Source organism: Sus scrofa, chromosome Y (assembly GCF_000003025.6).
Source record: "Sus scrofa isolate TJ Tabasco breed Duroc chromosome Y, Sscrofa11.1, whole genome shotgun sequence".
NCBI classification, from domain to species: Eukaryota; Metazoa; Chordata; class Mammalia; order Artiodactyla; family Suidae; genus Sus; species Sus scrofa.
The window spans coordinates 40,438,343-40,465,505 of NC_010462.3; the positions used below are offsets into that span (position 1 = coordinate 40,438,343).

At 38.0% G+C, this 27,163-nt stretch overlaps 1 pseudogene; it reads left to right on the forward strand.

Annotated features, from left to right (window-relative positions):
- Nucleotides 1-26,782, forward strand: LOC100625900 (annotated as a pseudogene).

The following is a 27,163-nucleotide window of genomic DNA, read 5'->3' on the forward strand; positions in this document are numbered from 1 at the left end:
ATGAGACCTCAACCAGTCTCTGCCGGAAATGACTGGCTCCAAAATTCCTATTATGACGGCCGTTTGACCACTGCAACTGTCAGCGCCGTGGTGAAAGGAGACGAGGTGATCCACTACACTCATGTCCAAAGTGACGTAGTATGCTTGTGGATGTGAGAGATAGTTAATGCTTTATGGAAAAAAAAAGTTTAGGAGGTTAGACTTAATCGTTTCACGTTTCAAATGTATGCCGTTAGGGAAGTACGTTACCTGAGGATGAAGCCTTTCATTTGTCAATTCAGTATATGGAAACCTAGAGGGCAAAGAAGGGTTAGGCTTCCTCATCCAATGTTTTTGTTTTTTTTTTTTTTAAATCACAAATTTTTAAAAATTGTAAATGATAATATAGTGAAAAGTAAATGCTGACTAGCCCAATTAAATATGTAAATCCCTTCACCGTCTTCCTCATAAAAGCAACAACTATTCTGACTAGTTTTTTGTATTTCTGGTGTAATTCTTCACCATGTACCTAATTTAGAATAATGTTTAAACAATGTGTACACAAAAACAAATACTGTGGTTGAAATAAATACTTATTTTGGTAAACATTAAAACTAATGTCACTTTCCAATTGTATTTCACTACAATGAATAATGAGTTACATTTAACCATGCACGTCTTTTACTTCATAAATTGCTGCCATCCATTTTATATTGTTTGTTACCAAATTCTTCAAATTAATGTGAATTAATTTTTCAAAAAAATATAACTGGGGGTATATCTGCATGTATTCATCAAAAAGCATTTGACTAATTTCATATTACTGGGGAAATACTCCTTCCTCCTTTTAATCAACCATAACAAGTCTAAAAATTATTTAAAGTCTTCAGACCCATCCTCCTTACAGTTGCAGATGGTAACATTATAGTCTTAGGAAATAACCCAGTGCCACTACAGTATTAAACACTTCATTACAGTTATTTCATTTAATCTTCCCACCAATCTGATGACATGTAGAAGGAATAATCATTCCCATTCTATAGATAGAAAAGTGACCTTCAAGTAAGTTAAATATGTTAATTTTGTTTAGAGCCTAAAGAAAAAGAGTTCACCTGTCTTCACAGTGGTGTAGGAAACCCTGTATTCTTTTAGCTATAGAGCTGAAAAATTGTGACAGCAGAGTGTGAGATTCATGAAGGCCAGGATTTTGTCTCTTTTATTCCAATCTATATTCTCATCCCTTAGAATCATTCTTGTCAAATACTTGCTAAGTGAAGTGACTCAGAGGTCTTCAGCCTTAAAAATGATGAAAAAAATTCTTAATTTTCACAAAGGGTAGACAAGAACAGTCATATTGAAAAATCTTTGATCTTTTATCCAAGTCTACTCCAACTGTGTCTAGCTATTAAATGTCTAAACAATAGTTAGTGTCCTTTACAAGGACCAATAGAATGTCTTTATTCCTTGAATCATAGCAAGTTTTTCTGAGTTAGAATTCTCCAGCACACAGAATTGGGTAAATTGAAACAGAATAAATTGTCTACCAACAAGATTGGTTGGTAGACAATTTATCCTGTGGTTAATGGGAACCATGTTTCTCTTCTCAGATAATTATGCTTATATTTCAAACTATTTAAATATCTTCACTTTAACTGGGGATGTTTATTGCTGTTTTCTATCAGCTTCACTTCTCCTCTGATATCCAGGTCAAAAATGAGCAAAATTCCAGCTTGTAACTATAACTTAAAACATATTGTTTCTCATAATCTAAACAAAAGCAAGATAGAACTACCTTTCTCTTCTTACTCATTAATTTGTATAGATATAAAACTGTCTTCTCTCCAGGGAGGTAGATAATTTGGAAGAAGGGAGAAACATCAAGTAGAAAAATTCTAAGAAAATTCAAAGTCTGTATCTCTTCTCAGTTTAACAGATTTTAGTAAAATGAAACATGATAGTGAACATGAAACATAGAGTATCTGGTATTAATGTGTTAAGTTAGGCATAAACTTAATTTTTCCTTTCAAATATTTAAATACCCTCCATAAATCCAACTGATTTTTTTAATCCTCTGAAAATCTGTAGCGTAATAATTTCATCTAAATATATATTCTGAAAATGACACAACCTCCTTGATGTGCCCAGTATCACTAAAGTGAATTCCCTCCATGTTCTGTGAGTTGAAACTTAATTATTCATCAGTTTAATAATAATTTATTTCAGTATAGCCATTTTAGAAGACCCTCACAAATTCCCATTAATTAGTATTTCCTCCATTCTCTGGTCTTGGGCTGTTACATCACAGAAGATTCTAATTTAACACTATTAAAACTGTTTCTCATTTTGGCTTGGTCAATGTGAAAGAAGGACTTTTTGGACTACAAGCCACCTACAGAATGATAATGTAGGCTAGACTGTATTCATAGTCTATATAAATATAGTCTTATAAGTAGACATTATAAGACTTATAATGTCTACTCTTATAAGTTATCTCTACCAGGGTTACCTTGAAACTAAAATTTGACTTCTTTCCAAGTTAATGAGTTATTGTTTAGTGTGTGCAGAGTTTTGGTTTGAGAGGATTTTTTTTTTAAATCTCTGGAAATAGTGGTGATAGCTGCACAACACTGTGAATGTATTTAATGGTGCTAAACTGTGTATTTGGAAATGGCTAAAAGTGACATAACTGTGGTTGAATAAGACATCACCCCTCCTCATCGACAATAAATTGGCATCCATCCGCTCACCAAAGTGCCTTTTTGGATTTGTGGGAAGCACCATATGCCAATGAACCCAGAAGGAGTCTAATATACCTGTCAAATGAAGTAGATATGCAGATCTAATCATGGCTTTGGACCCTACAGTGGTCCATTAATTGATTCAATTACAGACTTGAATCCCCGGCAAACTTGGTTAGATAATCACACACAGACAACAGGGCTTTTGTGAAGTCTTGGAAAAATGAGAGAAGTATATAGAAAAGAGATCCTTTGCAAAAGTTCACATGAGAAGTTCAATCATTGGGCAATGAAAACAAATTGACTTTAGATGCACTGGAGAGGTTTGAAATAACAGATTTAACACTCACATAAAATCCTGCCCCAAGGTATTACAGCCTAAAGGAAAACTATATCTTCTCAGCCCATGATTTTTCCAGCAAAGAAAAATGAGATGCTGATGAAACTCCAACTTCCCCAGCTGTATTGGATGCTGCCAAAGAAGGCCATTTCTTTCCCATCCCAAGATTCATGAGCTACATGGCTAGAGGAGGAAAAGAAGCTAGGAGAGTGGCAGATAGGATTATGAGGCCATTAAAAAGACACAGATTCTGCTAACTGTATCATAGACTCTATCAAGATTTGTGCTCTTGAGACATGGCATAAACTTAAGAATAGACTTGTGGTTGCCTGGGGGGAAGGGGAGGGAGTGGGAAGGATTGGGAGCTTGGGGTCAACGGATGCAAACTATTGCTCATGTAGTGGATTTACAATGAGATCCTGTTGTGTAGCCCTGAAAACTATGTCTAGATACTTACAACGCAGCATGACAATGGGAGAAAAAATTATGTATACGTGTAGGTAACTGAGTCCCCATGTTATACAGTAGGGAAAAAAAAAAGTGTGTTGGGGAAAATAACAATAAAAAATAAATTAAAAAATACTCTAATTAAAAACAATAGATAACCCCACTTACCATCACATCAAAAATTATTGGGGAAAAAAAAAAGCACTTTCCTGAGGAGCCAAAGACCTGTACTTTGAAAATTATAATATGCCAATGAAAGAAATGAAAGATGACAAAGATGGAAAGTATAAAATGCTCTTGGATTGGAATAATCAATATTGTCAAAATGGCTATGCCAAAGTAATGTATAGATTCTTTTCAATCCCTATGAAATTATCAGACATTTTTCACAGAATGAGAAAAAATAAGATTTTAGTTCCCATGGAAACACAAAAGACCCCAAATACCCCAAGCAATCCTGTGAAAGAAAAATTGAGCTAGAGGAATCAGGTTCCCTGACTTGAAACTATATTGCAAAGTTACATGCATCAAAACAACATGGTAGTCATACAAAAACAGTAATAGATCAGTAGAACAGGATAGGAAGCCCAGAGAAAAACCCACACATCTATGGTCAACTAATCTATGATAAAGGAGGCAAGAATATGCAATGGAGGAAAGACAGTCCCTTCAATAAATGTTGCTGGGAAAACTGGACAGCTATATGTAAAATAATTAAATTAGGACATTCTCTAACATCATACATAAAAATAAACTCAAAATGGATTAAGGACCTAAATATAAAACTGGATAATATACAACTCTTAGAGAAAAATAGGCAGAAAACAGTTTGATGTGAATTGTATCAAGAGTTTTTTGAATCCATTTCCTAGGATTAATACACACTCACACATGTACACACACTTGCACACACGCATGCACACATAAATGGGACCTAATTATGCTTAAAACCTCTTACACAGCAAAGGACATCTTAAACAGAATGAAAAGACAATACACATGATGGGAGAAAATCTTTGCAAATGAAGCAGTTGACAAAGGATTATTCTCCAAAATATACACAGACCTCATTCAGCTTTATATAAGAACTAATAACCCAATCTAAAAAAAAATGACTGATATATAAAAGACATACAGGTAGCTAAAAATCACATGAAAAATGTCCAACATCACTAATTATTAAAGGAATGCAAGTCAAAACTACAATGAAGTATCACCTCATATTGGCCAGAATGGTCGTCATCAAAATGCCAACAAACAATGAATGCTGGAGACAGTGTAGCAAAAAGGGAGTACTACACTCTGTTGGGAATGTAAATTGATAGAACCATTATGGAAAACAGTATAGTGTTCACTCAAAAAACTAAAATTAGAACTACCATCTATCAATCCCACTCCTGAGCATATATTTGAAGAAAACTATAATTCAAAAACACACATGCACCCTGATGTTCATTGCATCACTATTTACAATATCCAAAACATGGAAGCAACCTAAATGTCCAGTGACAGATGAATGGATTAAGAAGATGTGATACATGTAGACAGTGGAATATTACTCAGCCACAGAAATGAATGAAATCACGTCATTTGCAACAACATTATGGACTTAGATATTATTATATAGTGAAGTAAGTCAGGCAAAGACAAATATGTATGATATCATTTATATGTGATGCATTATAAAAATGACACATTTATCTATAAAACAGACTCACAGACTTTGAAAAAAAAAATCATTGTTACCAATAGGACAGGATAGGCATGAGGGATCCACTGGGGATTTGGAAATGGCAAACACACACTTTTGTATATGGAATAGATGATCAGTTGGGACCTGCTGTGTAGGACAGGGAATTCTGCTCACTATCCCTATATGGGAATGGATATCTGTGTATACATACACAGTCACAGAGATATATATATACGTGTGTGTGTATATGCGTGTATGTATACACATATATACACACGCACATACATATATACATACATATATGAATATATGAATTTGAATCACTTTTCTATATAACAAAAATCAACACAACATAAATCAACTATACTTCAAAAAAATTTTTTTACATGAAAAGTTTTATAAGTTTAAGAGAACAATTGAATTCCTGAGAAAACCTAATAAAACCAAGCAGGGCTGATGGAAAATATCCCTCTCCTCAAGGCAGTGAGTAAAGCCTGAGTGAGATAGCTGATACCTCCCAATTAAGAGCAGGAATCAAAGGATGCCATTAAGGAAAATTTCTAATTCACAAAAAGATGCGGAAATATGTGGAAGAAGAAAAAAGAAAATGAAAAAACAGAAAGAAAACAACATTGGAATCAACGTCATTATCTAGTAATAAATACTGTAAATGAAAATTGAGTAATTCTTTAGTCAAAAGTGCATAGAGTAACTATATTCTTTTTTTAAAAAATGTCCCCAATTTACACTATTGACAAGTGATTCACTTAAGCCTTAAGGACAGATATAAAGTCAAAAATATTCTGTGCATATGAAAAACAATAGAAGACAAAAGTTACGCTTCTGAAAAAAAAAAGTAGAATTTAAGCTAAAAGCTAAAAACAGTAACAAATGACAAAGGAGTTAATTGTATAATCATAAGGAAGTCAACCATTCATGGTGTAGCAATTATACATCATCAGCCATTCAAGGTGTAACAATTATAACTATACATCATTATTACATAAATGTAATAAATTAATACAAAATAAAGGGAGAAATAGATAACAGTAGATAACAGACGGGAAATAGGATTTCCCTTGTGGCTCAGTGGTAACAAACCTGACTAGTATTCATGAAGACACAAGTTCAGGCCCTGGCCTTGCTCAGTACATTAAGGATCTGGCATTGATGTGAGCTCTGGTGTAGGCGGAATATACAGCTCAGATCCCACATGGCTGTGTCTGTGATATAGGCTGGCAGCTGCAGCTCTGATTTGACCCTTAGCTTAGGAACTTCCATATGCCATGGGTATAGCCCTAAATATGATATAAAATATGCAAATATAATTATATACATAAATATAAATATATATATAATATTACAAATTATATATGTATAATAAAATACCAAGGGATTTCCATACTTCATTTCAGTAACGGCTACATCATCCAGAGAGAAGATCAAGAAACATTGGCCTTAAAAAACACCACAGGCCAAGGGACCTACAGACAAAAACACATCCCTCCTCAAGTGCATATGAACATTCCTTGGGATAAACATATGTTAGGTCACAAAATAATACATACCAAATTTAAGAAGTTTAAATAATTCTAAGCATCTTTTCTGATCAAAATTGTATCAGACTAGAAGGTAATAAAAAATGGACAAATACACTAATATATGGAAATCAACACACCTCCAAACAACCAATGGGTAAAAAAAAAATCAAGACAAAAATAGAAAAATATCTTGATACATATAAAAACGGAGACATAAGAAAACTACAGAATGCTGCAAAAGTAAATCAGTTGAAGAAAAGAAAAACGGAGATTTCCCATGCTGGAAATTCCATTATGGCTAAGTGGGTTACAAAAATAACTAGTATCCATGGAGTTGTGTGTTCATTCCCTAGCCTCACAGGGCTACAACACACCACCACCCCCACAAACACACCTTAGATCCTGCATGCTGTGATTATGGAATAGGCCAGCAGCTGCAGCTCCAATTCAACCACTCTCTTGGGAATTTTCCATATGTTGCAGGTGTGGACCTGAAAAGCAAAATAAGTAAATAAATAAATAAATAAATAAATAAATAAATAATAAATAAATTTATTTCCATATTTATGAATTGGAAGAATTCTTTTGTTAAAATGGCCTTACTTCCCAACTGCAATTATATTTGATGCAATCCTTATCAGAATTCCAATATCATCTTCATGGGAATAGAAGAAAATATAGTAATATCTCTATGGAATCACAAAAACTTAAAATAACAAAAATTTTCCTTAGAAATAAAACTAAGAATGGAAAATTTCCTAAATTCAAGCTATAAGACAATGCTATAAATTTTAATCAACATAGTGCTGGCATAAAAATAAACACATAAAATAATTGTATGGAATCAAAGACCCTTGATATAGTTCTCATGCAGCCAACTAATACCTCATAGTCAAGAATTCTCAATGAGAAAAAGATAGTCTCTTCAATATACAGTATTAGGAAAACAGAATAACCACATGTACATGTGTTCACAAGTACATTTGTCTTAAGAGAAGCACTGAATGTTCGAGATTTGTTTCTAAAACAATTTCTACACGTGCTTATAAAACAATTTTAAAGGAATAGTCAAATTGAACTGCTATCTTACACCACTCACTGATATTAGCTTATAATAAATTACACATTTAAATATAAGATGTGAAATCATTACACATCTAAGAGAAAACATAGGGACCAAGTTCTTAAAACAGTTTTTAGCTATGGTTCTTTGATATGAAACCAACATGTAAACAACCAAGGAAAAAATAAATAGTAGTACTACATCAAACTGAAAAGTTTCTGCACAGCCAAAGAAACAACAAATAAAAAGACAGCATAAGGAAAGGGACAAAAAATTGCAAATGACATACCGGGTAAAAAGTTAATATTCCATAATATATTAAGAACTCAATAGCAAATCAAACACACACAGACATACAAACACACACACACACAACCCAACAATCCAGATGACAACTGGGAAGAGCAGTAAAGAGATATTTTTCCAAAACAGATATTGATGAATCCAACAGATACAAAGAGATGCTCAAAATGAATAATCATCTGGGAAATATATAATGAGATATACACAACTTTGATTTATTTTGTTTATAATTATTAATGAATTTTATTACATTTATATGTGTACAACAATCACCACAACTAAATTTCCATCACAAGCACTCAGTGTATCCCCTCCACGCACCAAACTGTCTCATTGGAAAACATAAGTTTTTCAAAGTCTGAGAGTCGGTATCTGTTCTGCAAAAAAGTTCACTCTGAACTTTTCTTTAGATTCCACATGTGAGTGGATGCTTATGTCTCATTGTCTGACTGACTTTACTTAGCATGATAATTACTAGGTCCATTCATGTTGCTGCAAATGCAGTTATTTCTTTCCTTTTAATGCCTGAGTAATATTCCATTGTGTATATGTACTACATCTTCTTCAGCCACTCCTCTGTTGATGGACATTTAGGTTGTGTCCATGGGTTGGCTATTGCAAATAGTGCTGCAATGAAGATCTGAGTACATGTGTCTTTTTGCGAGTCATAGTTTCTCTGGATAGATGCCTAGGAGTGGGATTGCTGGATCAAATAGTAGTTCTATTTTTCGTTTTCTGGGGAATCTCCATACTGGTTGCACCCATTTACAATCCCACCAACAGTGTAGTAAGGTTCCTTTTTCTCCACACCCTCTCCAGCCCTCATTGTTTGTAGACTTTTTGATGATGGCCATTATGGCTGGAATAATGTGGTGCCTCATAGTGGTTTTGATTTGCATTTCCCTAATAAGGAATGCTGTTGAATATCTTTTCATGTGTATCTGTATGTCTTCTTTGGAGAATTGTCTGTTTATACCTTCTGCCCATTTTCTTATGGTGTTGTTCGGTTTTTGGTTTTGAGTTGTAGGGGGTGTTTATAAATTTTGGAGATTAATCCCTTGTCAGTTGATTCATTTGCAAATATTTTTTCCCTGTCTCTGGGTTGTCATTTATTTTTGTTGAGGATTTCCTTTGCTATGCAGAAACTTTTAAGTTTGATTAGGTCCCATTTGTTTATTTTTGTTTTTACTGTCATTACTCTAAGAGATGGATATCAGAAGATGTTGCTGTGGTTTATACCAGAGAATGTTTGGCCTCTGTTTTCCTCTAAGTGTTTTATAGTATCTGGTCTTACATCTAGGTCTTTAATCCATTTGGAGTTTATTTTTGTGTGCAGTGTTAGGGAGTGTTGTGTTTTCATTCTTTTCCATGCGGCTGTCCAGTTTTCCCAGCACCACCTATTGATCAGGCTGTCTTTTCTAAATTGTATATTCTTGCTTCCTTTGTCATAGATGAGTTGACTATAGGTGTGTGAGTCTAATTCTGAGCTTTCTAATCTGTTCCACTGATCTGCATGTCTGTCTTAGTGCAAGGACCATGTGGTTTTGATGACTGTAGCTTTGTAGTATCATCTGAAGTCAGGGAGCCTGATTCCTCCAGCTCCATTTTCCTAACAGTTGCTTTTTGCTAATATTGACTGTTCCAATCCAAGAGCATGGTATGTCGTTCCATCTATTTGTGTCATCTGTGATTTCTTTCATCAGTGGCTTATAGTTTTCAGAGTACAGGTCTTTTGTCTCTTTAGGTGGGTTCACTCCTAGGTATTTTATTCTTTCGGATGTGATGGTAAATGGGATTGCTTCCCTAAATTCTCTTTCTGACATTTCACTGTTAGTTTATAGAAATGCAGTCAATTTCTGTCTGTTAATTTTGAATCCTGTGACTTTGCCAAATTCATGGGTGAGGTCTAATAGTTTTCTGGTAGAACTTTTAGAATTCTCTAGGTATAGTATCATGTCATCTGCAAATAGTGATTGTTTTATTTCTTCCTTTCCAGTTTGGATTACTTTTATCTCTTTAACTTCTCTGATTGCTGTGGCTAGGACTTGCAAAACTATGTTGAAGAGTAGTGGCAAGAGTGGATATCCTTGTCTTGTTGCTGATCTCAGGAGAAATTCTTTCAGCTTTTTACCATTGAGAATGATGTTAGCTCTAGGTTTTTCACATATGACCTTTATTATGTTGAGGTAGCTTCCCTCTCTGCCCACTTTCTGAAGGGTTTTCATTAGAAATGGGTGTTGGATTTTGTCAAGGGCTTTTTATTCATCTATTGAGAGGATCACATGGTTTTTATTCCTCAGTGTGTTAATGTGGTGTATCAAACTGATTTGTGGATATTGAAGAACACTTGCATCCCTGGGATAAATCCCACTTGATCATGATATACAATCATTTTAATGTATATTTGGGTGCAGTTTGCTAGTATTTTGTGGAGGATTTTTGCATCTGTGTTCATCAGTGAAATTGGCCTGTAATTTTTTCTTTTTTGTGTGAATGTGTGGTGTCTTTGTCTGGTTTTGGTATCAGGGTGATGGTGGCCAAATAAATGAGTTTGGGAGTATCCTTTCCTCTGCAGTTTTTGGAAATAATTGCAGAAGGATAGGTGTTAGCAATTCTCTAAATATTTGATAGAATTCACCTGTGATGCCATCTGGTCCTGGACTTTTGTTTGTTGGAAGTTTATTAATCACAGTTTCAATTTCCAGTACTTGTGACTGGTTTGTTCATCTTATTTATTCCATCTTGCTTTAGTGGTGGAAGATGGTACTTTTCTAAGAATTTGTCCATTTCTTCTAGGTTTTCCATTTTATTGGCATATAGTTGCATATAGCAGTCTCTTATGCTCCTTTGTATTTCCGTGATGTCCATTGTTACTTCTCCTTTTCCATTTCTAATTTTATTATTTGAGTCTGCTCTCTTTTTTTCTTGATAAATCTGGCTAAGGGTTTATCCATTTTGTTGATCTTTTCAAAGAACCAGCTTTTCATTTCATTGATCTTCTCTGTGGTTTTCTTTGCTTCTATTTCATTGATTTCTGCTCTGATCTTTATGATGTATTTCCTTCTACGATCTTTAGGTCTCCGACGACCTTCTTCTCTCTCAAGCTGCTTTAGATGTAAACTTAGGTTGTTTATTTGAGCTTTTTCTTGTTTCTTGAGGTAGACAGGTATTGCTATAAACTTTCCTCTTAGAACTGCTTTTGCTGCATCCCATAGGTTTTGGAGTGTCATATCTTTGCTGTCATTTGCTGCTAGGTATTTTTTAATTTCCTCTTTGATTTCTTCAGTGATCCATTGGTTGTTTAGTAGCATGTTGTTGAGTCTCCACGTGTTTGTGTCTTTTGCAGTTTTTTCCCAGTCATATAGCATTGTGGACGGAAAAGATGCTTGATATGATTTCTATTTTCTTAAAGTTACTGAGGCTTGGTTTGTAGCCCAGGATGTGATCAATGTTAGAGAATGTTCGGTGTGCTCTTGAGAAGAATGTGTATTCTGTTGCTTTTGGGTGGGATGTCCTATAAATATCTACTAAGTCCATCTGGTCTAGTGCTTCATTCAGGGCCTGTGTTTACTTACTGATTTTCTGTTTGGATGATCTGTTCATTGCTGTTAGAGGAGTGTTAAAGTCCCCCACTATTACTGTGTTATTGTTGATTTGTCCTTTTAAGGTTGTTAGCAGGGGCCGTATATGTTGCGGTGGTCTTAGGTTGGGTGCACAGATATTTAAAATTGTAATATTCTTCTTGGGTTGATCCTTTGATCATTATATAGTGTCCTTCCTTGTCTCTTAAGATAGTCTTTATTTTAAGGGTCTATTTTTTCTAATATGACTATTGCTGCTCCATCTTTCTTTTGATTCCTGTTTGCGTGAAATATTTTCTTCCAATCCTCTCACTTTCAATTTGTATGTGACCCTAGAAGTGAAGCAAGTCTCTTGAAGACAGCACATATATGGGTCTTGTTTTTGTACCCATTCAGCCATTCCATGTCTTTTTGGCTGGGGCATTTAGTCCATTAACATTTAAGGTAATTATTGATGCATATGTTCTTATTGCCATTTTATTAAGTGTTTTGGATTTGCTTTTGCTGCTCTTTTTTTCTTCCCTTCTTCTCTTGTTCTCTCCTCTTGTGATTTGATACCTATCTTTAGTGTTGTTTTTGAGTTGGTTTTTCTTATTTGTGTGTGTATCAGTTGTAGATTTTTGGTTTGCAGTCGCCCTGAAGTTCTGATATAGGAGTCTACATATATACATACACGAGGTTAAGTTATTGGTCTCTTAATTGCCAGGGCATCTCCAGTGTCCTGCATTTGTGCTGTCTTCTTCTCATGAGTTCTGATTTTGGTAGCATAATTTTGTGTGGATGATTTCACATCTTTACTGTAGGTATGCCTTTTCTGGTGAGCCTTGTCATTTGTGGTAATTTTGTTTCTGGTTGTGGACTTTCCTTTTCTGCCTAGAGAAGTTCCTTTAGTGTTTGGTGTAAAGCTGGTTTAGTGGTGGTGAATTCTCTTAGAGTTTGCTTATCTGTAAAGCTTTTGATTTCTCCTTCAAGTGGGAATGAGAGCCTTGCTGGGTAAAGTAATCTTGGTTGGAGGTTTTTTCCTTTCATCACATGAAGTATATCGTGCCACCCCCTTCTGGCCTGCAGAGTTTCTGCTGAAAACTCTGCCAATAACCTTATCAGGGTTCTCTTGCATGTTATTAGTTTCTTTTCCCTAGCTGCTTTCAAATTTTTCTCTTTGTCTTTAATTTTGGTCAGTTTGATAAGTATGTGTCTTAGGGTATTCCTCCTTGGGTTTATTTTATATAGTACTCATTGTGCTTCCAGGATTTGAGTGAGTGGTTCCTTTCCCATGTTAGGGAAATTTTTGGCTATTACGTCTTCAAATATTTTTTTCGGTTCCTTTTTCTCTCTCTTCTCCTTCTGACACCCCTATAATATGGATGTTGGTGCATTTAACGTTGTCCCAGAGTTCTCTGAGACTCTCTTCATTTCTTTTCAATCTTTTTTCTCTTTTCTGTTCCGCATCAGTTATTGCCACTAGTCTGTCACCCACCTCGCTTAATTCATTCTTCTGCCTCCTGTATTCTGCTGTTGGCTGCTTCTAATGAATTTTTTATTTCAGTTATTGTATTTTGCATCTCTTCTTGCGTAAGTTTTATGTCTTGTATTTCTTTTTTCAGTGTTTCCTGTAAATTACCCTTCTTTGCCTCCAGTTTATTTCCAATGTCTTACATCATTTTCAGCATCAGCAGTCTAAAGTCCTTTTCCTGGAGGCTGATAATCTCCTGACCACTTAACTGTTTCTCCGGGGTTTTTCCTTCTCCCTCATCTGAGTTATAGTTCTCTGTCTTTTCATTTTTTATAGGTCTTTGGTGTGGTGACCTTTTGGCAGACAATAGAGTTGTAGCCTCAATTACTTCTGGCGTCTGACCCCCTTCATGGCTGAAGTTGGTACAGGGGCTTGCTGTATGCTTCCTGATGGGAGGGACTGGTGCCTGCCCAGTGGTTTGTCAGGCTGATTCCTATCCCTCTGGTGTTTGGGGCTTTGTCTCTGGGTGAGATTAGAGATGGCTGTGTGCCTGGATGGGGGGGTGTCTTTAGGCAGCTGTTTGTTGATGGGTGGTGCTGTGATCCCACCTGGATTATTGTTTGGCCTGGGGCTTCTCAGTGCTGATGGGTGGGACCAGATTTTCCCAAGATGGCCACCTCCAGAGAAAGGCATGCTGATGAATAGCCTGAAGAGCTTTGCCTCCAATGCCCTTCCACCAAAACAAGCCACAGTCAGCCCCTGTTTTCCCAGGAGATCCTCCAAGAACCGCAGTCAGTTCTGATCCAGATTCCTATGGAGTCTTTGCTTTGCCCCTGGCACCCAGTGCATGTGAAATCTGAGAACATCTTTCACGAATGGGCTCTCTGTTTCCCCCAGTCCCATGGAGCTCCTGCGCACAAGCCCCACTGGCCTTTGATGTCACATGCTCCGGGTGCTCTTTCTCCCAGTGCCAGATCGCCAGGCATGGAGATTTGACATGGGGCTCAGATCTCTCACTGCTTTAGGTGACACTCTGTGATACAATTACTTTCCAGTCTGTGGGGCTTCCCGCCTGGGAGCTATGGGATTGTTTATATCACATAATCACCCCTCCTACCATCTTGATGTGGCCTGCTCTTTGTCTTCTGGATGAGGATATCTTTTTGAAAGTTTCCAGTCCATTTGGTTGAAGATTGCTCAGCATTTGGTTGTAATTTTGCTGTTTTCATGAGAGAAATTGAGCTCCAATCCTTCTATTCTGCCATCATAATTCCATCTCAGGAAGTGTTTTTTAAGCTTGTATTTTTTAATGGACTTCCTATCAAATTCTGATTAAGGTCTTTTGATTTCTGCTAATTTAGGGGCTTCAGAGGGTCCCTGAGGCAGCTGGGAAAAAAAAAATACATACGTAACTAGTTTGGCATGGTATGTTAAATTACATAGACAGTTCTATTCAAGTGAGTGATAAAGCCTTCTCTTGCTACATAGTATGAATAAATGTTATTAATATAGACATTCTAGAAATTATGTAAAGTTTCTGATATTAGGATATGCCATGTTATGATTGTAGTCATCTTAAAGTGGTGTATGTCACAAATAGTTTGGCTGTGACCTTGTCATGAAAAATTCTGATTGCCTCTTTAACTCTTTTTAAGTCTTTCATAGGTAGTTAAGCTGATGCCATATCTTCAAGAAGCAGGACATTTCCTGAAAACAGGTTTCTGATAACTTTTTATTTATATTGCTAAACTACATAAGATATTTTGAAAGTCTAATGGAAACTTTGATTTCACAGAACTGTTGGTAAGATGGAGTATGTGAGATTGAGTAAATTGATGAATGTGGTGATAACTTTGGGGTTTGCTTGTGATGTTCCTGGCTTTGATTTGTGTTTTTTTCCCCCAGATGTGGGGAAAGTTTACCCCTTGGGATACTTGTGACTTGCAGCTGTTTGGAGGATTATACCTTTGTGGGCAGGGTTGAAGTGTTTGTCTTTTCTCATTATCTAACAACCCCTCCAGAGATTGCAAATGCTTTGGCTACCAGATAAGTTAGGAAGGCCAGCTTTCTAGTTTACTCTTCAGGTGTTTGGGGGGTGGGGTCCCAAAAGAACCTCAAAGTATTTTGGAGACCTCAGAAAGGGAGGAATTCTTCCAAATCTGCCAGGTGAAATCAGACTGCGGGTTAAGGATCCAGCATCACTGTGAGCTGTGGTGTAGGCCAGCAGCTGCAGCTCCAATTTGACCTCTAGCCTGGGAATTTACATATGCCACAGTTATGGTCCTAAAAAGCAAAGCAAAGCAAACAAACAAATCTGATTCTGTTAACTGAAGTCTGCATTTACTAAGATTCACCTTCCAGGTAGTTCCTTCACTAGAGCTGGAGCAGGGTGATTCAACCTACTTGTTTACTCTTGTTCAATAGAATGGCATGGGAATCTCGTATAGTTATTGATAGGGATGGAGTAGGCAAGGTGGTTGAGAAGTCCCAATATAGGATCATAGATAGAGAGGGAAATCTAGGGGATTTGGGGAGATCATTGTAAGTTAATACATTGTTCGAAAAAGCCATCAGCACACGGCAGGCTTCCTTGACTAGTGCAAGTGTGAGAATTGCCTCAGGCCATTGGGTGGGGCATGGGATGAGGTCTGCATTCAGATTCAGACTAAGTTTGAGGATCACCCTTCTGCTATTTGAATACTCACCTTACCAGATACTAAGGAGGAGCCACTACTCCCAGAAAGGAAGAGGTGAGCTTTTCCCACCCCTCCATTCCCCTTGGATGATAAAACTCTAGCCCACTGGATCCTTGGGCAGGGCCTCCATGCCAGGTCACTTTCATCTCTCACAAGTGTCCTATCTTAACAAATCTGTTTCTTGTCTGTCATTTTGTCTCTTGCTGAGTTCCATCTTTGTGGGGACATGAATTACGTAAACCTCAGTGAGTCCAGCCACAGGGTGAGTGATTCTAATTTAAAACTTTGTGTTCAAGTCCCAATCTGGGTTTAGGCTGGGTTTGAATCCTGGCCCATGGGATCAAGTCCCAGGTCATGTTCTGGCTAGGTTCAGGCTCTTGGTGCTGTCAGCTTCATTATGACATAGCCAGAAAGCTGATAGGTAGGTATGGGAACCGGAACCCAAAAGCCTAAGTCCAATTACTCATTAGACAACAACAGAGCTTCGTCAGGTTCATGTAGTTGCAGATGGTAAAAGAAAGATAATTGTGGTATTTACTGAAGATTCTAATAAATATTCCCTGCTCAAGGCTGAACAATTCGGTTCCACAATCATTTTCTTTTTTCTTTTTTTTTTTTTTTTTTTTTTTTTTTTTTTTTTTTTTTTTTGTCTTTTTGCTATTTCTTAGGCCGCTCCCGCAGCATATGGAGGTCCCCAGGCTAGGGGTCGAATCGGAGCTGTAGCCACCGGCCTACGCCAGAGCCACAGCAACTCAGGATCCGAGCCGCGTCTGCGACCTACGCCACAGCTCATGGCAACGCCGGATCATTAACCCACTGAGCAAGGGCAGGGACCGAACCCGCAACCTCATGGTTCCTTGTCAGATTCGTTAACCCCTGCGCCACGACGGGAACTCCCACAGTCATTTTCATAGCCCCAGTTCAGCAGGAAGTATTGTTGCCAAAACTCAGCCTCTGTCTGCCAGTGCTGAATGGAAATATGGAGGCAGAGTTTTGGGTGAAGGGGAAAAAAATAGCTTTACTGATTTGCCAGGGAAAGGAGGCCAGGGCAGGTTAATGCCTTAAAGACTGTGCCCTCCATTGTGAAGTATTGTGGGGAGTGTTAGAGTAAAAAGGAGAAAAATGGGCTATTGGATAGGAATCAGGATTGAGGCAAAAGTGCATTTTTTTTCCCCCCTTGGCGGGAATCCTAGTCATTGAAGCTGGTGTCAGAAGACCTCAGCCTGATCTTTGGCTTATTGCCTAGCACAACTCTTCTTGTGAAAAGGGTATGTTGATCAGAGGTTAGAACATAATAGCAAAGTTTCCTGGGGGGGGGGAAATCATGTGCTAATACTATTTAGCCCATAGGCAGTTGTGCTGAGTGCCTAATCTTTAATTTATGAGCAGTTGTCTGTAGGGTGAAATTAAGTCAGGGAGAAGGACAAGAAAGGACTCTAATCTGTTTATTTTGAAGTATTCATTTCCACAAGAAGCATAAAGAACATCACTTTTCTCTTAGGTGTATAAGATGTCTATATCATTATGCGTATCCCTTGAGAGGGAACCAGGATTCTGCCGAAGGCTGTACTATTGTTGCCTAACTCTTCTGTCCTTGTTTTTGCCTCCTCTCCCTTCCCTGATCAGCAACTGCCTGAACTCAGGGAAGGCCATGGAGACTGAATGAGGCCCATTTCCTAAGAATAAGAAAGAGGAGGTAGAGGAAGCCTTTTTTGCCTAGGAGCCCCACTGGGCCCAGCTCAGTTACAGTAGCCAGTTAACAGAACTCATTGCCCCCTTTTCCACAGGATGGTAGAAAGGACATTAACAGTGGGGAAATGTAGTAGAGAATAGCAATTCTGACCCCTTATTAAATCTGTTTCTTTGGTTTAACATTGGAATAGCTTATAATATACGTAATGACCCATCTCAGGGAAGTCCCCCCCTCCCCATCCTTGGTTGTTAAACTAAAATAAAATAACTTCTTTCAGCTCATAGGGAATATCCTTGCCCAGCCCACCTGTGAAAGAAGGGCTGCAGGAAAGAAGAAATTGTAACACATAATCTCTGAAACCAGGAGATAGTTGCAATAAATTCTCCTGACTGAAACCAGAAGACATTTACAACAACCTATGACTTACATTGACTTACCCATGACTTACTTATGATGGAAATTGTCTGTTCTACAGAGTTGTCATTTCTTGCACTAACCAATGTGTGGCCGAGCCTCTGATAATGCATAGTTCCATAAGAGAGCCATGATTGTAATCATATAACTCTGGATTAGGAAGGAAGCAACTAGAGGGAATATTTTTCTGGACCATAAGAGACTAGTAAGAAATGTGGTCCAGAGACATTTGATAAGACTGCTGATAAAGCCCAGCCCAGTAATAGCACACTGAGTGGCCTACCAATGAAATCTTCATCAGACCTGGGGATGAGCAATCTTAGCACCATGGGATGAAATGCCCCCAAAACCATGGTCAAGTTTATGACACCAAAGGGGTGCTGCCAACTAAAAATTGGCAATTTCCATCTACTTCTATGAGGAGTAGGTCAATAGACACTGTGGCCACTGACTTTAACACACTCCAAAGGGAACTCAGTATGGACATAAGGAATGAGGCCCTCTGTGCTCTGGGAAAAAACAACATAACAAGCCTTCAGATAGATATTTTCAGAAGATTTTATGAGCCCAAATTTTGCATTTTTTCATATCTAGGAAAGCATTAAAATTGTTAGTGGTGACTTCTGCCTTGGCCACTGAGGAAAGAAATGAGTTTGAAATTAAAAATGGAGTGGCCATGTCAGACACAGAGGTCACACATTCTCAAAGCAGTGTCTGCTGATGAAACTGAGCAGGACTCTGTAAGTAGCTCTATCAAATTCATGATTAACCTCTTTATCTGAATGTCTATTCCCTTTCTTGCCCAACATTTGTTCTCCTCAAGATTGAAGCATACCAACGGTGGGAGGCGGGGGGAATTGCAACCCAGAAGGACCCTATCTTGGGGCAGGCCCATATCCTCTGATTTAGCTCCTCCCTGAAGTATAATATGTAACTTGTTGGAGGTTTAGAGAAACATCATGACCTGACCACTGTGGACTGCCTCAAGAACAAAGGATCTCTGGACCAATAAGTTTGCAACAACCAATCATGCCCTTCCATTGCTTTGCCTTTAAAAATGCTTTGCAGTTTTGATTCAGAGGGTTTGGGATGTTTGGAGGCATGAGCCACTCATCTTCTTGCATGACCCTGAAATAAAACTTTTTCTACTCCAAACTCCAGTGTTCCAGTATGTTTGGCCTCACTATGCATTGGGCACATGGACTTGTGCTAACACAACTACCTGGGAGAGTTTAAATTGTGGACTTTACCCAGGAGAGAGTTGTTAACAGAGGTAAATTTTACCTAACTGATCCCATCCGGATAGCAGTTAGAGCTACTCTAGTATAGATTAGTTGGTAGCAGAGCATGACTAAGTTTCCTGAATTTAACTACTGAACTGTGGTCTTTGTCTTTAAAAATGCATCCTAAAATATTGAGGAATAAGGAATCATGATATATGTGGGTTATTAGGAAATTTTTCCATGGAAAAATTCATAGTATGTGTATTCATATAAAGAAAACATTAGTGACAAGGCAAAAAGGTGTTTACAGTTTTTGAGAGTAGTTATGTTGGTGACCACAAGTTCATGTGCCAGATGCACAATGAGGCCAAACAATATCTACATGTTGGAGTTTGGAGAAGAATAAGTTTTATTGTGAGGGCAAGTAAGGAGATAAGACAGGTGGCTCATACCTCTAAAGTGCCAAACCCCTCAAAAGATTTCAGCAAAACACTTAAAAAACCCTGGTGAGGATGGGGAAAATCACAAGGTATGTAATCAGCCTATGCACAGTTCTCTGACTTGTTGATGTCGATAGAGGACAGTATCGAGGGGGTTAACATCATTAATCCTTAGCTGCCAGTAGGTCTAGGAGCTCATTATCCTCAAGTAGTTAATTTCTTCCATTTTTGTGGTGCTTTTAGCATCTGAAAAGCTCCCAAATTACTTATGAGATACTATTATCTGGCTACCTCAGAGAAGAGCTAAAGCCAGTGTATATGGGGAAAGGGCTTGCTCTGGGAAGGGCCTGCAGTAGGGTCTTGCTCAGTTTCAGATAAGGGTTTCATCACTTTTTGTCACTAGTGGTACAATTTTTCTGGAAGTTTGAAGTGGTTTCATATGGTAAAATTTAAAACTAATGCAATAAAGTATAAATTAATGAAGATAAGTCCATGGAAAGTTGACCAAAGATGACATGTATGAATGTATATATAAGTATGAATGTGTATGTTTGTATGTATATATGTATGTATTTGTGTGTAAAAAATCAAAATTGGATAGAAGCAATTTACAGGACCATATGCAGAGTATGGCCACACATACTGGATAATGTCCATAGAAACTCTTCATAATGGTACCTCTAGGGGACGCTTTTTTTTTTCTTTTTTAGTGGGGTCCTGTTTTTATTTTGTTACATCAAAATCACATTTAAAAATCTTTAAGAATCAGAGTTCCTGTTGTGGCTCAGTGGTTAATGAATCTGACTAGGAACCATGAGGTTGGGGGTTCGATCCTTGGCCTTGCTCAGTGGGTTAAGGATCTGGCATTGCTGTGAGCTGTGGTGTAGGTTGCAGATGCGGCTCAGATCCCACATTGCTGTGGCTCTGGCATAGGCTGGCAGCTACAGCTCCGATTAGACCCCTAGCCTGGGAACCTCCATATGCCACAGGAGCAGCTCTAGAAAATGCAAAAAGACAAAATAAATAAATAAATAAATAAAAAGTAAAAAGTGAAAAAGAAAACAAACAAAAAAAAACCCTTTAAGAATGAAAAAATAAAATTAAAAATTAAAAAACATATATGTGATGTAATATTTGGAATGTGAAAAATGTCTTTATGATTCAGGGGTTTACTTAACTAGAAGTTTACACTATCTAAAACAAACACAATCCATACTTTAAAATATTCTTTATTGTTTGATTTCGGTTAATGTCACACTCCCCAAGTACTCTAGTCATCTGTCATGAGGCTTCTGAAGATCTGTTCTAAGTGGAAAAGTATTGTAAGCACCACAGGTATAAAAAGTAATCAGTTTTGGAGATCCCATTGTGGCTCAGTGCATTAAGAAAACCAATATAGTCTCAGTGAGAGTGTGAGCTTGATCCCTGGCCTCAATCAGTGGGTTAAGGATCTGGCATTTCCACAAGCTATGGCTTAGGTTGCAGATGTGGTTCTGATTTGGGCACTGGCGAGGGAGCTTCAAAATGCTACAAGTGTGGCCATAAAAAGAAAAAAAAATTAATAAATTCTGAAACAGGAGGAAGGAGGGCAGGGCACGACTTTTAAAAGCATGACACATCTTTGGCATATAGGACAAAAACTGGTTAGAACAAGTTAGGTCAGTGATGGCTGTTGACTTGACTTCCAGTAAACCTTGAGGCTTGCTTCCTGTAAGCCTTCTTCATTGTAAACATAACAGCATGCTAAATGACATGCCACAGGCACCATGACAGTTCTAAGACCAACTACGAGAGGGTAAAAACTGGATGATGGCCCAGTTCCTGGAAATCCCAAGCCCTTCCATGACATAGTTGGAATAATCCTCCCACTCATTAGCCTACAAAGTTAGCCAGCCCATAAAAACCCACCACCCCGTGTTTCAGGGCCTCTCTCCTTCTGAGATGGACCACACGCTGTCTGTGGAGCATGTATCTCCCAGGGCCACAATCTCACTTTTTGAGATAGACAACATTCTTTCTTTGGAAAGTTTATGTCCCAGGCTCTCAGCTTCTCTGATGGCCCACACTTTGTCTATCTCTCTCAGTTAAACCGCTTCATACCTATCATTTTTCTTCTGTTCAAGTTCCTTCTGCACTGAGACATAAATAATTGGAACTTCAGTAAGTCCTGAGAGCCGGTGTGTGATGCTCATTAGGAAAGAATTGGTGCAAATCCCAGTCAGAGTCTTGTCTAGGTTCAAGCCCCAAAATAAATTGTGTGGTTTTAATTCTATATTAAGAAAGGCAATTTTATAGCCCAGTAAATTGCTTCTAAATAAAAGAAGTTGATGTACTCTTTTTCATATAATACAAGAGATGGGGTGCAGGACATGCTGCCTAAAAATACACTACCTTGGTATGTGGCTTATGCCAAGCCCCAAACAAGCAAGGCCCAGAAGACTCAGGAAGAACCTTTGAACTCCATTGCTGCCTGAAAGGATTAAGAAAGGAGGGCCATTCTAGGAAGGAGCTATCTTCATAGATAACTAACACTGGAGTGTGAATTAGGTATAGCAGATGGGGGGGTGAGGGGAGGAGGGGGCAGTAAGACCCCTTTCAGCAAAGTCTTCTCTATGTCCTGTTGTCTTGGGATAGCGATAAACACTTGTTAACCAAACATTAATTCTTTTCATCTTCTTGAGAACTGAACTTATTTTTCTATGGAGCCCCACACACCTATCTCCTTCTTACTCCAGAATGACATGATACTTCACTTTGCCTTCACTGTCTTTGGTATTCTTCATGCCTTTGTGAATCCCCCATGTGTACAAAATAACTTTGATCTTCTCCTGTTGAACCTCCTTATGTGATTTTAAATGACACCCAAAATAACAAAAGAGAAAGAGGTGGAGAATATTTCTCTCACCACACAAACTTATTTAAGAAAAGCATTATCTCCTTTTGATGCACATAATGGCTAAGAGGCAAAGATACTTTTTCTCTGAATCGCCATTATTCATTTACCAAAAAAATTTAAATTAAAATTGGATTGACTTACTTGTAAAAGTTTTTAACTAACGTCAAAGCCTTGAACTTTTAAATTGTAAAAAAAAATTATGTCCTGAATTATTAAAGAAAAGAATGACCAGAAAAAGACAGCAAAGTTTAGTTGCATTTTGAATGAAAGTCTAAATGTCAGTAAGCATTCTTTTCCTCATTCTCTTATGCAGAAACTGTGAACTGGAGGTTAGCACTTGCCATCTGCCCCTACAGGGACTGAATCATGAGTCTGCTGCAGCTGATGACCCTCAACATCCCTGAAAGGAGCTCTGGGTGGAGATAAGGAGTGAAGCACTCTGTGCTCTGGAAAGACTTGTAGAACAGGTCTTCCCGATAGTCAGATACTTTCAGAAGAAGATTTTATGAGCCCAATTCTTACATCCCCTCTTATCTAGAAAAGCACTGAAATCTTTCACAGCAATGTCTGTCCTTGTGACTAGCAGTAACCTTCATGAGTCTAGCAGCAACCTTCTGTAAGAATGTGTGCTTGTGATTCTCCCTTTCATCAAAGTTGCACAAACATGCTGACATTTTCCCCTGTCTCTTTGGGGTGGTATTTCACAGCTATCTGAAATGCTGCCTCCTGGTCTATAATCCTCATTTTGCCCCAAGTAAAACTTAAGTCTCAGCTTTTAGGTTATATATATATATATGTATATATAGTTTTTTAAGTCAACAATTATGGTGACCATGTAAAAGGGACCATAGGGCAGACTTTTCTCCTTCACCTGAACTCTACAAGATCTGGAGCCTTGATACCAGCAAAGGCTCTTGTGCCCTTCTGCCCCCTCGGGGTGTCCAGATGAGTTTGGGTGAAACTCTCCCAGTTTTCAGATCTCTAGGATTGGTGATGAGCCTGTGTTTTATTTGGTGGTGTGTAATAGGTACCCAGCCCTCACTTGAGAGGTACTGGGGGTGGGTAGGAGCACTGGTTGAATGATATCAGGGAATAATTCTTCAGTGACAGGTACTGAGGGGGGCTTGGATGAAATGTGCCAAGTTTTGTTCAGTTGAAAGGGACTGAGTGGTCTGGGCTGATTGGTCTTTTAAGAGGCTGACCTGAAGCTTTTCCTCAATTTGGCTGCCTTAATACGATTTGCTGGGATAAAGGTGAAGGTATTGCAAGAGAGACTTTTCTCAAAAAAAAGAAAGAAAGAAACTCCCAATCTGTTATGGCTTCCTCAAGTGACTGAGAAATTTACAAAAGTGGTGGAATCTGAGTCCTCATGCCCTGCAGTGAGTTTCCACAGTGAAACCCACTTGTTAATTAGAACCTGCTCAACCAGGGATGTGAATAAAGGACTGGCCATTCCATGACACATAATAGAGGGCTGAAGGAACACTGGGTAAAACCTAGAGGAGTTAAGCTCTCAAGCCGCACCTTGGTCCAATACACAATGTCATTAGTAAACTTTATTCCTATCTATTTCAGCTTTAAAATGGGAAACAGAGTCTCTCAAACAGAGAAATAAGATGTGTCAGAAAGTCAGCCTCCAACTAGCACCTCATCCAGATTTACGTATGCACAGGATTTATACTTGCAAGTATCTACCTAATTGAGTATGAAAGGAAAAGAAAATTGCCCAACATTATCCCCCCAAATAGTCAAAATTGGCTCTTTTATTGCACATGCAGTTATTAGAGAAAGCTAGCTAGAAGGAAAAAAAAAAATCATTTTCAGAATTCTAACCCTGGGGGAACTAGTCCTACCAGGAGAATTTGCTTTCTCTCCCTGGGCTCTCAGGAACCCTTAGATCATCTCTAACTCCTGAGACTAAAGGAAAAAAAGGCGGGGGGGGGGGGCAGTGAAATATTTTCAAAACATATACCAACTGCTATTTACAAAGTAGTGAATTTTATATTGTGATATCTGACTCATGACTAAACTTAGAAAATGAGTCTATGAGATCTCAGGTTGTGTCTGTCTAGATGTTAGTGTGTGCATTATATATGTCTTAACTTTTAGACAGTATTGTCAAAATTGTTTTGTAAATGAGCTTTACTTAATTGGCTTAATGGAAAATAAGTGTTTATATAACTTCTCAAAAATACAGAAGATAACTGGCCAGAAATAATTTTAAGTTCTTGTGAACCAGGAAATATTCAGTAGTAAATGAGTATCTGGAAATAAATTTTATTAATGTGACTAATGTAGACATATCTTTAGGGTCATTGACATTAAGCAAAATACTTCTATTGTACCTAAGCTTAGTAGAAGTTAAATAAGCTCTTGTTATATATGCTGTAAATTTTTCAACAAGAAAAACTACTTGGTATGCTAAAGTTTTTCTAAGTAAATTAAATGTAAATGAGGTAAGAAATTTTGGGTGAACTCTTCAGGAATAACTGGTTTAGGAACATCTGCTTTAAAATAATCTCTCCAGGTACTTGGTAATGGGAAAATTTAGAGTTGTGCTAATGTTAAATTAAGTTAAGGCAAAACTTAGAGTCTTGGCTAAGGAATTTCCCAATCCAGGACAGGACCACTTCGGATCTGCTTAGGAATTTGAGTTAAGCATCTGGACCTAAGAACCAGCGTTTTCAGGTCTATATCAATCCACACAGCTATTAGTTTCTGAGGGCAAAGCAAGGAAATAGATAGAGAAGGAAGAGTGGAAATGCCCCTTGAAGAGCTCTGACTCACACAGTCCACAGGCTTGCAATGAATGTAAGGTGTTAGCTCAGAAATTACTCACATTTATCCCAGAGCTTTTTCAAAACAAAACAAAACACAAACACAAACAGACAAACAAACGAACAACATGGACTGGACAAAGACTCAACAGGACCAGCAAAGACTGGATGAGTCAATCCTCTGCTAATATGAAAGTTTGAAAAAACTTTTAAACAGCATTCTAGCTTGACACCAAAATCATTCTCTACCTATCAGCTTGACTCTTTGCTCAATCTGCCTTTTGCAAAGGCTTAGATGAGGATTTGGCTACTCTAGTAAAAAGACACAGTCCAGATTGGTCCCCCTTTCATGCAAAGGCCCTTTTTACATTGGCTGATCAAGTTTTCTTTTTTTAATGGTTCAAACCATTAAAAAAAGAGGGAATAGGATAGCTACAAAAATTATGAACCTTCAGCTGTGCCAACTAAGTACCCAAGCCTAGTCAAAGTTTGACCGACCCTGAATTATGTCCAACCAGAAGAGAAAGGCAAAGGTGGCTTTTATGGTAAGAAAACAGGGCATTGAAAATGAACTGCAGGGAGTTCCTGTTGTGGCCCAGCCAGTTACAAAACCACCTAGTATCCATGAGGATGTGGGTTCTGTACTGGCCTCACTCAGTTGCTTCAGGATCCTGCATTGCTGTGAGCTGTGGTATAGGTTGCAGACACAGCTCTGTTTCAACCCCTAGCCTGGGGACTTACATATGCATAGCCGTAAAATTAAAAAAACAACAAAACAAAACAAAACAGAACTGAAAGTGAAGAAGGGGAAACCAAGAAGGAAAAGTGGGTTTTATTTTGTTTTGTCCTTTTGAGGGAATGGCAAAAGAGAAAAAAATAGCTTTATTGCTTTGGCAGCCACAGGAGGCCACAAAACAGAGAAAGAAGCAGTCTGTCATCATTTGCTTTCTTCTCTGGTGTTCTTCTGGCAGTAACATCAGCTCTCTGTTCTCCACAGCCCTCTCCCCGTCCCCAGCCCAATAAGGCATGCAGGCTTGGGTAAAAGGCCAAGCAGGGTTATGTCATGTATCAGATTTGTTTGCGAGTGGTGGGGTTGCAAATGCCCATTTCCTAAGTGTGACATCTATGGCAAGCATGTCCACTAGGGTGTCAACCATCTAAAGTTTGTTAAAAACCTTCAATCTGTTGCTGAGAGTGAGTTGAATGTCCCTTGTGTGGCTCTGAGTGCCCTGAATTGTTACTGTGTTGGTGAAGATGCTAAGTACAAATTATTTGAAGTTATCCTCATTGACCCATTCCATAAAGCTATCAGAAGTAATTCTGACACTCAGAGGATCACCAAAGCAGTCCACAAGTACAGTGAGATGTGAGGGCTTACTGCTGTAGGCAGAAAGAGCCATGGCCTTAGGAAGGGCCACAGGTTCCCTCACACTATTGGTTGTTCTTGCTGTGGGACTTGGAGAAGGCACAACACTCTTCAGCTCCACCCATTACTGCTAATATAAGTAATGGTAAAATTCTCACCTAATGAGCAATTTAGGACATTAAAAAAAAGTGCTCCTGTTCTCCTGATTTGTAGAGACCTATTGGAAGCTTATGAAGCCCACATTTCCTTCACTCTTAAAGGATAAATATTCCTAGACTTAAAGGATCAGACTTCTTTCATCATATAATATTTGTGACCCATTATGACAAAAAGAGAAATTACTAGGTTTAGCACCTGATGAATTATAGGCACTACTGACATTGGAAGGATACATTCTGCATCACCCATTAAATCAGTGTAGATAAGAATAAGCCCCTGCCCAATATCCATCAATAACTACTACATCAGGAGGCCACAGAAGAAAGGAAACCTTTAATATCACCTTACGCTGAGAAAGGGC